We start from the raw sequence: 12,707 nt of genomic DNA on the forward strand, positions 1-12,707 counted from the left end.
TGTCATTATTTTAACCATCTCATTATACGGTGTACGGTGAGGACTAAAGAACGAGATGAAAAAAGGGAAGTAAGGAAAATAAGTTTGGTTTTGGATCTGTTAAGAATTGAGGATAATCATGTACAGCAGTACTTTTTGATTCCTGCCTATTTGTTTGTTGCAACAATAAATGGAGGTATTAGAAGTGCAACTCATTAACCTTTTGAATGGCATTCTTGAATCCAATACAAAGGCTTTATTACCCAAAGTGATGGACAGATTTTTTTCTTTCTTTCTGTCCTTCCTCTTTCCTCCCTCCCTCCTTTTCCACAGCTGCCCCACCCCCGCTTCCTCCCATGCTTCTCTCCTCTCCTGTACGACTCACCATCTCTTTCCCATCTTCTCCCCTGACCATTCACCTGGACAGATCTCCATTTCTCCACCCATTATCCATTTTCTCAATTTGTTTCCAACAGAATTTATGTCACCTTATAATATATAAACAAGATAAATTAAAATCAGTTAGTAAGAAAATAAGCTCAGAGTAGTAATATGAAGAATGACTAAGCAGGTGAGAATAAGAAGTGTATGAAATAAATGTTGCATAGAACCGAGCAAATTACTTTATCAATGATCACTGTTTGTAGCCAGTCAGGTGGTTATTTGAGCTAAAATACAATCTTAAGTTCTGGTCAGGACACATTTGTCTCCCCATTCTTTGAAACATTTTTTTTTTTTTTTGAGGTTTTAGTTGTTAAAAAAAAAAAGCAATAAGGTGTTGAGAGCAATTTCATTATAACAAAATGGCATGCATATAAATATATATGTGTTTTAAAATTAGAATGGTTTTACCCATTCTTAGTATGTTTTAAGATACAGATAAGCTGCCAAGGAAATAGCAGGAAATGCCTCTTTTCTGAAAGAACACCATAAAAAAGCTATAGATATTATCACTTGGTATTTCTGTTGCATGGGCCTTTTGAAGTTGACAGCATACATGAATAATTAGAGTTTCTCCAATGTTTTCGAATGTCACCTATTGTTTACTAAAATAATGTTTATTTTGAGAGAAATTCACAGATATGTTAAAAAAATGATGGTCATATCTAAGAAGATACTACCAATTCTGAATGTTTATAAACTAGTTTAAACAAAAGTCAAGCTGTCAAATAAAAATTCCTTTAAAATAATTTGCAGAAAAATGTAGCATGAATTTTATAATTTTGAAATAATTTTTTTCAGCTTATACCTTCTCCTTTTCTCTATATAATCTGAGTTCCTAAATTCATTCATTTTTAATATTAAAAGTTAAATTTGTTTTTGTTTGGGTGGCACACAATGTTACATTTGTTTCAGGTGTACAACCTAGTGATTCAGCTTCTCTGTACATTATGCTGTGGTCACCACAGGTGTAGCTAATATCTGCTCCATACGATGCATGACAGTATACTTGACTGTATCCCCTATGCTTTTATGTGTCTGTTGGCCAGCTGTATGTCTTCTTTGGAAAAAAATGTCTATTCAAGTCCTCTGCCAATTTAGAATCAGATTGGTTGTTGTTGTTGATGATGATGTTGAACTGTAGAAGTTCTTTATATATTTCAGATATTAACCCCTTATTAGATATGTCATTTTCAAATATCTTCTATAATTCAGTAGATTGCCTTTATGTTCGTTAGATTTCACATGTGAGTAAAATCTTTTTTTTTTCATTTATTTATTTTCAGCATAACAGCATCATTATTTTTTCACCACACCCAGTGCTCCATGCAACCCATGTCCTCTATAATACCCACCACCTGGTACCCCGACCTCCCCCCGCCTCCCCCCACCACTTCAAACCCCTCAGATTGTTTTTCAGAGTCCATAGTCTCTCATGATTCACCTCCCCTTCTAATTTACCCCAACCCCCTTCTCTCTAACTCCCCATGTCCTCCATGCTTTTTGTTATGCTCCACAAATAAGTGAAACCATATGATAATTGACTCTCTCTGCTTGACTTATTTCACTCAGCATAATCTCTTCCAGTCCCATCCATGTTGATGCAAAAATTAGATATTCATCCTTTCTGATGGCTGTATAATGTTCCATTGTATATATGGACCGTATCTTCTTTATCCATTCATCTGTTGAAGGGCATCTTGGTTCTTTCCACAGTTTGTCAGCTGTGGCCATCGCTGCTATCAACACTGGGGTACATACAGCCCTTCTTTTCACTACACCTGTATCTTTTGGGTAAATACCCAGTAGTGCAATGGCAGGGTCATAGGGAAGTTCTATTTTTAATTTCTTGAGGAATCTCCACACTGTTCTCCAAAGAGGCTGCACCAACTTGCGTTCCCACCAACAGTGGAAGAGGGTTCCCCTTTCTCCACATCCTCTCCAACACGTGTTGTTTCCTGTCTTGCTAATGTTGGCCATTCTAACTGGTGAAAGGTGATATCTCAATGTAGTTTTAATTTGAATCTCCCTGATAGCTAGTGATGATGAACATTTTTTCATGTGTCTGATAGCCATTTTGTATGTCTTTATTGTAGAAGTGTCTGTCCCTGTCTTCTGCCCATTTTTTGATATGATTGTCTGTTTTGTGTGTGTTGAGTTTGAGGAGTTCATTATAGATCCTGGATATCAACCTTTTGTCTGTACTGTCATTTGCAAATATCTTCTCCCATTCTGTGGGTTGCCTCTTTGTTTTCTTGATTGTTTCCTTTGCTGTGCAGAAGCTTTTGATTTTGATGAAGTCCCAAAAGTTCATCTTCACTTTTGTATCCTTTGCCTTTGGAGACATATCTTGAAAGAAGTTGCTGTGGCTGATATTGAAGAGATTACTGCCTATGTTCTCCTCTAGGATTCTGATGGATTTCTGTCTCACATTGAGGTCTTTTATCCATTTTGAGTTTATCTTTGTGTACGGTGTAAAAGAATGGTTGAGTTTCATTCTTCTACATATAGCTGCCCAGTTTTCCCAGCACCATTTATTGAAGAGACTGTCTTTTTTCCACTGTATATTTTTTCCTTTTTTGTTGAAGATTAATTGACCATAGAGTTGAGGGTCTATATCTGGGCTCTCTGATCTGTTCCACTGGTCTATGTGTCTGTTTTTATGCCAGTACCATGCTGTCTTGGTGATCACAGCTTTGTAGTAAAGCTTGAAATCAGGTAACGTGATGCCCCCAGTTTTATTTTTGTTTTTCAACATTTCCTTAGCGATTCGGGGTCTCTTCTGATTCCATACAAATTTTAGGATTATTTGCTCCAGGTCTTTGAAGAATACCGGAGGAATTTTGATCGGAATAGCATTAAAAGTATAGATTGCTCTAGGCAGTATAGACATTTTAACGATGTTTATTCTTCCGATCCAAGAGCATGGAATGGTCTTCCATCTTTTTGTGTCTTCTTCAATTTCTTTCATGAGTGTTCTGTAGTTCCTTGAGTACAGATCCTTTACCTCTTTGGTTAGGTTTATTCCCAGGCATCTTATGGTTTTTTGTGCTGTAGTAAATGGAATCGATTCTCTAATTTCCCTTTCTGTATTTTCATTGTTAATGTATAAGAAAGCCACTGATTTCTGTACATTGACTTTGTATCCTGCCACGTTGCTGAATTGCTGTGTGAGTTCTAGTAGTTTGGGGGGTGGAGTCTTTGGGTTTTCCATATAAAGAATCATGTCATCTGCAAAGAGAAAGAGTTTGACTTCTTCATTACCAATTTGGATACCTTTTATTTCCCTTTGTTGTCTGATTGCTGTTGCTAGGACTTCTAATACTATGTTGAACAAGAGTGGTGAGAGTGGGCATCCTTGTCGTGTTCCTGATCTCAACAGGAAGGACGCAAGATTTTTCCCATTGAGGATGATATTTCTGTGGGTCTTTCATAGATAGATTTTATGAAGTTCAGGAATGTTCCCTCTATCCCTATACTTTGAAGCGTTTTAATCAGGAACAGATGCTGGATTTTGTCAAATGCTTTTTCTGCATCAATTGAGAGGACCATGTGGTTCTTCTCTCTTCTCTTATTAATTTGTTCTATCACATTGATTGATTTGCAAATGTTGAACCATCCTTGTAGCCCAGGGATGAATCCCACTTGGTCATGGTGGATAATCTTTTTAATGTGCTGTTGGATCCTGTTTGCTAGGATCTTGTTGAGAATCTTAGCATCCATATTCATCAGTGATATTGATCTGAAATTTTCCTTTTTGGTAGGGTCTTTGCCTGGTTTGGGGATCAGGGTAATGCTGGCTTCATAGAAAGAGTCAGGAAGTTTTCCTTCTGCTTCAATTTTTTGAAACAGCTTCAGGAGAATAGGTGTTATTTCTTCTTTGAAAGTTTGGTAGAATTCTCCAGGGAATCCATCAGGTCCTGGGCTCTTGTTTTTTTGGGAGGTTTTTGATCACCACTTCAATCTCGTTACTAGATATTGGTCTATTCAGGTTGTCAGTTTCCACATGTGAGTAAAATCTTATGGTATTTTCCTTTCCCAGTCTGACTTAGCATAATACTCTGTAGGTCTGTCTGCGTTGTCACAGATGGCACAATCTCATTCCTTTTTTGGCTGGGTAATATTGCATTGTATGTATATTATGTACATTACATATATATAAAACTGAACGTGAAATAAGTCAAGCAGAGAAAGACAACTATCATATGATCTCCCTGATATGAGGAAGTGGTGATGCAACATGGGGGCTTAAGTGGGTAGGAGAAGAATAAATGAAATAAGATGGGATTGGGAGGGAGACAAACCATAAGTGACTCTTAATCTCACAGAACAAACTGAGGGTTGCTGGGGGGAGGGGGTTTGGGAGAAGGGGGTGGGATTATGGACATTGGGGAGGGTATGTGCTTTGGTGAGTGCTGTGAAGTGTGTAAACCTGGTGATTCACAGACCTGTACCCCTGGGGATAAAAATATATGTTTATAAAAAATAAAAAATTTTAAAAAAACAAAAAAACCAAAAAACTGTACATATTATATTTTTTATACATACCACTTCTTCCTTATTAATTTATCTATCAATTGGCCCTTCAGTTGTTTCTGTATCTTAGTTATTGTAAATAATGCTGCAGTCAACATATGACTACCTATACCTTTCTGAATTAGTGTTTTCGTTTTCCTTGAGTAGATACCCGGTAGTAGAATTATTGGATCATGCAGTATTTCTATTTTTAACTTTCTGAGGAACCTTCATCCTGTTTTCCACAGTGGCTGTATCCATTTACATTCCCACCAAGAGGGCATGAGGGTTCCTTTTTCTCCACATCCTTGCCAATACTAATTAGTGTGTGTGTGTGTGTGTGTGTGTGTTTAATTTTAGTCAATCTGACAGATTTAAAGAAATATCTCCTTGTGTTTTTGATTTGTATGTCCCTGATTATGGGTGATTAACATCCTTTTATGTGTCTGTTGGCCATCTGTATGTCTTTTTGGAAAAAAATGTCTATTCAAGTCCTCTGCCAATTTTGAATCAGATTGGTTACTGTCATTGTTGCTGTTGATGTTGAGTTGTAGAAGTTCTTTATATATTTTGGATATTAACCCCTTATTAGATATGTCATTTTCAAGTATCTTCTTCCACTCAGTAGATTGCCTTTTGTTTTGATATTGGTTTCCTTCACTGTGCAGAAGCTTTTTAATTTGGTGGAGTCCCAATACTTTATTTTTGTTTTTGTTTCCTTTGCCTTAGGAGACATACCTAGAAAAATGTTGCTATGACCAAAGTAAGAGAAATTATTGCCTATGTTATTTCCTGGGAGTTTCGTGATTTCAGGTCTCATATTTAGATTTTTAATTCATTTTGAGATTTTTTTGGTGTGTATTGTTTTAGAAAGTGGTCCAGTTTCATTCCTTTGCTACTAGCCGTCCATTTATCTCAGGAGAATTTTTTGAAGAAACTGTTTTTCCCCCATGATATGTTCTTGCCTCCTTTGACATAGATTAGTTGACCAGATACACATGGGTTTATTTCTTGGTATCTCTATTCTGTCTTATTACTCTGTGTGTCTGTTTTTGTGTCTCTCCTATACTCTTTTGATTACAGCTTTCTAGTATATCTTCAAATCTGGAATGTGGTACTATCAGCTTTGTTTTTTTTCTCAAGATTGCTTTGGCTATTTGAAGTGTTTTGTGTTTCCATACAAATTTTAGTATTATTTGTTCTGGTTCTATGAGAAATGCTAATGGTACTTTGATAGGATTCCATTGACTCTGTAGACTGCTTTTGGTAGTATGAACATTTTAACGATATTAATTCTTCTAACCCCTGAGCATAGTGTATCTTTCCATTTGTTTGTGTCATTTTCAGTTTTTTTTGTCAGTGTTTTACAAGTTTCAGAGTACAGGTCTTTTACCTCCTTGCTTTATTCTTAAATATTTTTTTCTTTTTGTGCAATTGGAAACGATTTTCTTAATTTCTCTTTCTGCCTCTTTGTTATTAGTGTATAGAAACACAACCAATATGTGGTTATTAATTTTGTATCCTGCCGTTTACTGAAATCATTTATCAGCTCTAGTAGGTTTTTTTTTTTTTTTAACTCTAAAGTTTTCTACAGACACTACCTTGTCATCTGGAAATGGTGACAGTTTAGCTTCTTCTTTACCAATATGGATGCCTCTAATTTCTTTGTCTTATCTGAATGCTGTGGCTAGGACTTCCAGTACTGTGTTGAGTAACAGTGGTAAGAGTGGACGTCCTTGTCTTGTCCTTCATCTTAAAGAAGAAGCTCTGTTTTTCACCATTAAGTATGATGTTAGCTGTAAGTTTTTCATGGATGATCTTTCCTATGGTGAGATACATTGCCTCTGAACCCACTTGGTTGAGAGCTTTTTCATAAACAGATGTTGAATTTTTTTTCAATTGCTTTTTCTGCATCTTTTGAGATGATCATATGGTTTTTATTCCTCCTTTTGTTGATATGGCATATCATGTTGATTGATATGCTAATAGTGAGCCATCCTCACATATCCAGAATAATTTCCATTTGGTCATGTTAAATGATCCTTTATTTTATGAGGATTTTTGCATCTCTGTTCATCAGGAATATTGGCCTGTGGTTTTCTTTCTTTCCCTTCCTTTCCCCTCTCCTCCTCCTCCTCCTCCCCTTTCTTTTGTGATGTGTTTGGCTGGTTTTGGTATCAGGGAAATTTTGGCTTCATACAATAAACTTGGAAGCTTTCCTTTTTCTTTTCTTTTCTTTTTTTTCTTTTTTTGTAATAGTTTTAGGAGACCAGGTATTAACTCTTCTTTAAATATTTGGTAAAATTCACCTATGAGGGCACCTGGGTGGCTCAGTGGGTTAAGTCTCTGCCTTCGGCTCAGGTCATGATCTCAGGGTCCTGGGATCGAGGCCCGCATCAGGCTCTCTGCTCAGCGGGGAGTCCACTTCTCCCTCTCTCTGTCTGCCTCTCTGCCTACTTGTGATCTCTCTCTATATATATTTCAAATAAATAAATAAAATCCTTAAAAAAAAAGAATTCACCTATGAAACCATATCATTCTGGACTTCTATTTTTTGGTAGTTTTTCATTTCTGATTCAATTTATGTTATTAGTCTGTTTAGATTTTCTATTTCTTCCTGATTCAGTTTTGAAAGGTTGTATGTTCTAAGATTTTATCTATTTCTTCTAGGTTGTCCAATTTGTGAGCATGTATTTTTTTTTTTTTTAGTATTTTCTTATAATCCTTTATATTTCTGTGATGTCTATTATTCTTTCTCTTGTTTCGATTTTATCTGGGTTCTTTCTGTCTTTCTTGATGAATCTGGATAAGGGTTTATCAATTTTGTTCATGTTTTAAATGAAGCAGCACTTGGTTTCATTGATTTTTTTTCTGTTTTTTAATTTTTTAAATCTCTGTCATTTATTTCTGCCCTGATTTTTATTATTTATTTCTACTCACCTTGGGTTTTATTTGTTGTTTTGCTGGTTCCTTTAAGTGAGAAGCTGGACTGTTTACTTGAGATTTTTCTTCTTTTTTGAGGTAGCCTTGTATAGCTATATATTTCCCTGTTAGAACAGCTATTTTTGCTTTCCAAAGAGTTCAAACCACTGTATTTTCATTTTCATTTGCCTCCATGTATTATTTCTTCTTTGATTTCTTCATTTAAACAACCCTTTGGTTGTTTAGTATCATCTGTTTCGTCTCTACATGTTTGTATTTGTTTTTTTTTTTCTTGATTCATTTCTAGTTTAATACTGTTTTAGTCAGAAGAGATGTATGATATGATTTCAGTCTTTTGAAAATTATTGACATTTGTTGGGACACCTGGGTGTCTCAGTTGGTTAAGTGTCTGCCTTCGACTCAGGTCATCATCTCAGGGTCCTGGGATCAAAAACATTGGGCTCCTGTTTCTTCTTCTACCTGCTGTTGTCCCTGCTTGTACACACACACACACCCTCTCTCTCTGACAAAGAAATAAACAAAATCTTATAAAAAATAAAATTTATTGAGGCTTGTTTTGTGATATAATGTTAAGATCTATTCTAGAGAACTTTCATGTGCACATGAAATGAATTTGTATTTTGTATTTTGCAGTTTAGGGATGGAATGTTCTGTATGTATCTGTTATTATACATCTGGTCTAACATGTCATTCAAAGACATTGTTTCCTTAATGATTTTCATGCTTGTGTGATCTGTCCACTGACATAATAGGAATGTCAAGTTTCCCTATTATTATTGCATTACCACTGGTTTCTCTTGTTATTGTACTATTATTTGCTGTATGTATTCAGGTGCTGCAATGTTAGATGCATATTTACAATTTTTATATCCTCTGTTGGATCGATCTTTTTATCATTATGTAATGCCCTTCTTCATCTCTTATTGTGGTCTTTGTTTGGAAGTCTGATATAAGTATTGCTACCCCAGTTTTTTTTTTCTTTTTCTGCTTCCATTTTCATGGTTGATATTTTTCCATCTCTTTACTTTCAGTCTGTATTTATCTTTATATCTGAGATGAGCCTCCTGCAGGCAGCATATAGATGTGTCTTCTTTTTTAATCTATTCCCTATGTCTTTTGATTAGATTACTTGGGCCATTTACATTTAAAGTATTGATAAGGATATACTTATTGCCATTTTGTTCATTATTTCTGCTTGTTTTTCTAGTTCTTCCATGTTCCTTTCTTTGTCTTTTGCACTCTGTCCTTGATGAGTTGATGAGTTGCTGATCTAATGTTTCATTTTCCTTTTATTTTTTTGTATATTTCTAATAGATTCTGGGTTTGTGGTTATCATGAGATTTATATATAACATCTTAAGAATATAGCCATCTATATTAAGTTCATGGTCATTTAAGTTCAAACACATTAAAAAAAAAAAACTTTTCTCATTTTTTTACTCCCTCCTCCACATCTTATGTATATGCTATCTTATTTTACATCTTTTATTCATAATTTTCTTAAATCTAATTATGGCCAATTCTTTTCCATTTAAAGAAGTCCCTCTAACATTTCTTGTAAGTCTAGTTTAGTGTTGGTAAATTCCTTGACCACTAAAGATCTGGTGGGCAGAGGCCAGTGCGGTCCATGAGCTCTCCATGCAATGGGTGCCCTGGCAGGACAGCTAAAGTAAAGTGGGTGCAAGCTAGGGTATCCTGACATATTACTCAGAGAAAGCACCTGTAGGATAGCTGGAGCTGAGGACTCTCTGAGGCAGGCTGGATAGGGCACCCAGACAGTGCACTGGTATGTGCTTTCAAGGTGGAAGGGGAGTTAAAACCACCTTTGTTAGGCTCTCCTATGTAGAGAGAGTTCTAGCATTTTCCTTGCCATTCAGTGGAGTTGTAGAGCTGGCTCATTTATATGCTAGTTTTTCTTTTATAGAGGCTTTTTTCCTGTGCCTAAGACAGGGGAATATGTTCCTTCAGTACTGTCCTTCCCTGCTGCAGTTTGCCATGTTGGGAGTGGGGGTTCCCTTTGTTGTAGAGTTTCTGTCTTTTTCAGTATTCTCTTTGCCATTCTCTCTTTTGCTGTGCAGAAGTGGTTTGGTGGGCCTTCAGTTCTTCTTTAAGAAGAGTTGCTCTGTAAATAGGTATAATTTTGTATGTTCTGTGGAGGAGGTGAGTTCAGGGTGTTCTAACATCACCATCTTGGACCCAAACCCAGATTCATTTAGACAGAACAAAAGAGCAAGCAGTGGGCAAAAGTGAAGGTAGAAAATGCAGATGTCACAAGTACACAGTCTGGGAAAAAGCTATATTCAAATCATTCTAGAATTAGGAAACATAAATACCCTATCCCAGAAGCAACCTGGGTAAGCTTTGCTTAATTAACATCCTTGAGAAGAATTATTTCTTACATTGGTCTAAATCATTTTATCAGCATCTCAAAATAAATTTTGTCTTGAATTGCCCTCTACAAAAGATAAGAGCACCTGGTGTTATTCTCTTAAAGATTGCTTACTCAACTCTCTCTTTATCACCTGAATAGCTAACATTCAAGTTTTTCTTGATTATTGGCTGTTGAATTTCTAGTTATTTAGCTGATCTTTCTGTATCTTTATTGGGCCTTTTATTTTGGCTTAGATTGCTTGATCTTAAGAGTAGAATGGAAAACTTATTTTTTCTATTTTCATATCAATCAAAGCAATCTTTATTCCTAACATTATGGCACCTATGGCATTACTTAATTTTCACTGCATTTTGGGATTTTCAAATGTCTCTAGGACAGTGGTTCTCAAAATCTGGTTCCATAGACCAGGAGTATCAGCAGCACCTGAGAACTGGTTAAAAATACAAATTCTCAGGACCTGCTCTAAGCCTAGTAAGTCAGAGCTGTTGGAGTGAGGCCTACCAATCTTTGATATAACAAACCCTCCAGGTGATTATAATGCCCATGAGATATGAAAACCAACTGCTTCAAAAATTCCAATACCCAAGGCAAACCCCAGAACAAGTACTTCATCCTTTCTGGATGGGACCTAGATATGAGTATTTTTTAAAAACTCTCTTGGCGTTTATTTGTACCCTGATTAAGAATCATTACTCCACGGGGCGCCTGGGTGGCTCAGTGGTTTAGAGCCTCTGCCTAGGGGTCGGATCATGATCTCAGGGCCCTGGGATTCAGCCCTACATCGCGCTTTCTGCTCCGCAGGGAGCCTGCTTCCTCCTCTCTCTCTGTCTGCCTCTCTGCCTAGTTGTGATTTCTCTCTGTCAAATAAATAAGATATTTAAAAAAAAATCAGTACTTCAGGAAAATATTCCTAACTTCCGGGATACTGGGCATCTGATCTGAGGAGATGTTTGTGTCCCTTCTTGTTTAGTGTCCTCTGCACATAGTAGATGACAGGAACTGTTGTTATATATGTCAGAGAAATGCACTAGCATGTTTAGACAGTTACATCAGTAAAGCTTGGAAGAAACAGATATTCAGAACTTAAGGTAATTTTTTCATCGACCACACTTGGGATCAATACCTTCTATCAGATCACTTTTGCTTACTCTCAAGATCTGAATCATCCTCAAATTCTGCCTCCTGCTTCCTGATTTCCTCTCCTTTTCTTTAAATCCATACAAATTCTATGAGTATTCCAAATGGTCTTTTTACCCATTGGCTTTGCTTTATAATTTCTTCATCCATGCCATTGGTCTTTTAAATACCCCATATCTGCTTATTTTTTTCTTTTGTTTAAATTCTATCAACAGCTCCTTATAACCTACAAAATAAAATACATATATGTTTGCATGGCTATTTTCATCATAGACTGCTTTCCACTCTCCCCAGCATGCTGTCTCCTAATCATACCAAATTACTTGCAAGTCTGTTAATAAGCTTTGCCTTTGTTAATGTCTAGCACATTTTAAAGTCCAAATAAAGGTTTCTTTAGTGAATAAATAGGACTATTATTTAGTGTGTTAAAATATAAACAGTAGGGATTTCAGGTTCTGCTGATGTTGAAATGGCTTATTCCAACTAAGGCAGCTGCAGATAACAATGATAAAATCTGTTCTATCCCTTAACTCCCTCAAAACTCCCACCTATTTGAAGTCTCTGAGAGAATTGCCAAAATAAGACAGAAAATGGAGGTGTATGTACCCTTGAAAAACAGACTGAAACAGATCTATACTACAAGAAATGCTGATAGCTTGTCAGGTTACAAGGAAATTACACAGCAGTTAGTAAGTTGGATCTATAGGAAGGAATGAAGATCACCAGAAATGTAACTATGTAGTCAAATATTTAAAAAATTTAAAATATGTAAATACACAACACACATATAATTTATTTTCTTAATTTCTTAAAGCAAAAATTGTAACATATTGAGGAATATATAATGTGAATAATTGTAACATATGTAACAAGAATGGCACAAAGAACAAATGAAAATATAGCTATACTATAGTAAGATTATTTTATGTGAAATAGTACAGAATTAACAGTAAGTAGATTGTGTCCATTTAAATACGTATATTATAAATTTTAGAGTAACCACTTTAAAAATAACACAAATCCCTGAAATGCTAATAGAGAAATCAAAGTGAAATACTAAAAAAAAAAAAAAAAGGAATTATCCCATATGAAACTAAAAAGTGAGGAACAAAGGAACAAGAAATACCACTAAGACCAAATGAAAACATAGTAAAATTGCAGACCTAAATGAAATCTTACTAATAATTATGTTAAAGGGGCACCTGGGTGCCTCAGTGGGTTAAAGCCTTTGCCTTCAGCTCAGGTCACAATCCAGGGGTCCTGAGATTGAGCCCTGTATCAGCCTCTCTGCTCAGCAGAGA

This window comes from Mustela nigripes, chromosome 18 (assembly GCF_022355385.1).
Source record: "Mustela nigripes isolate SB6536 chromosome 18, MUSNIG.SB6536, whole genome shotgun sequence".
NCBI classification, from domain to species: Eukaryota; Metazoa; Chordata; class Mammalia; order Carnivora; family Mustelidae; genus Mustela; species Mustela nigripes.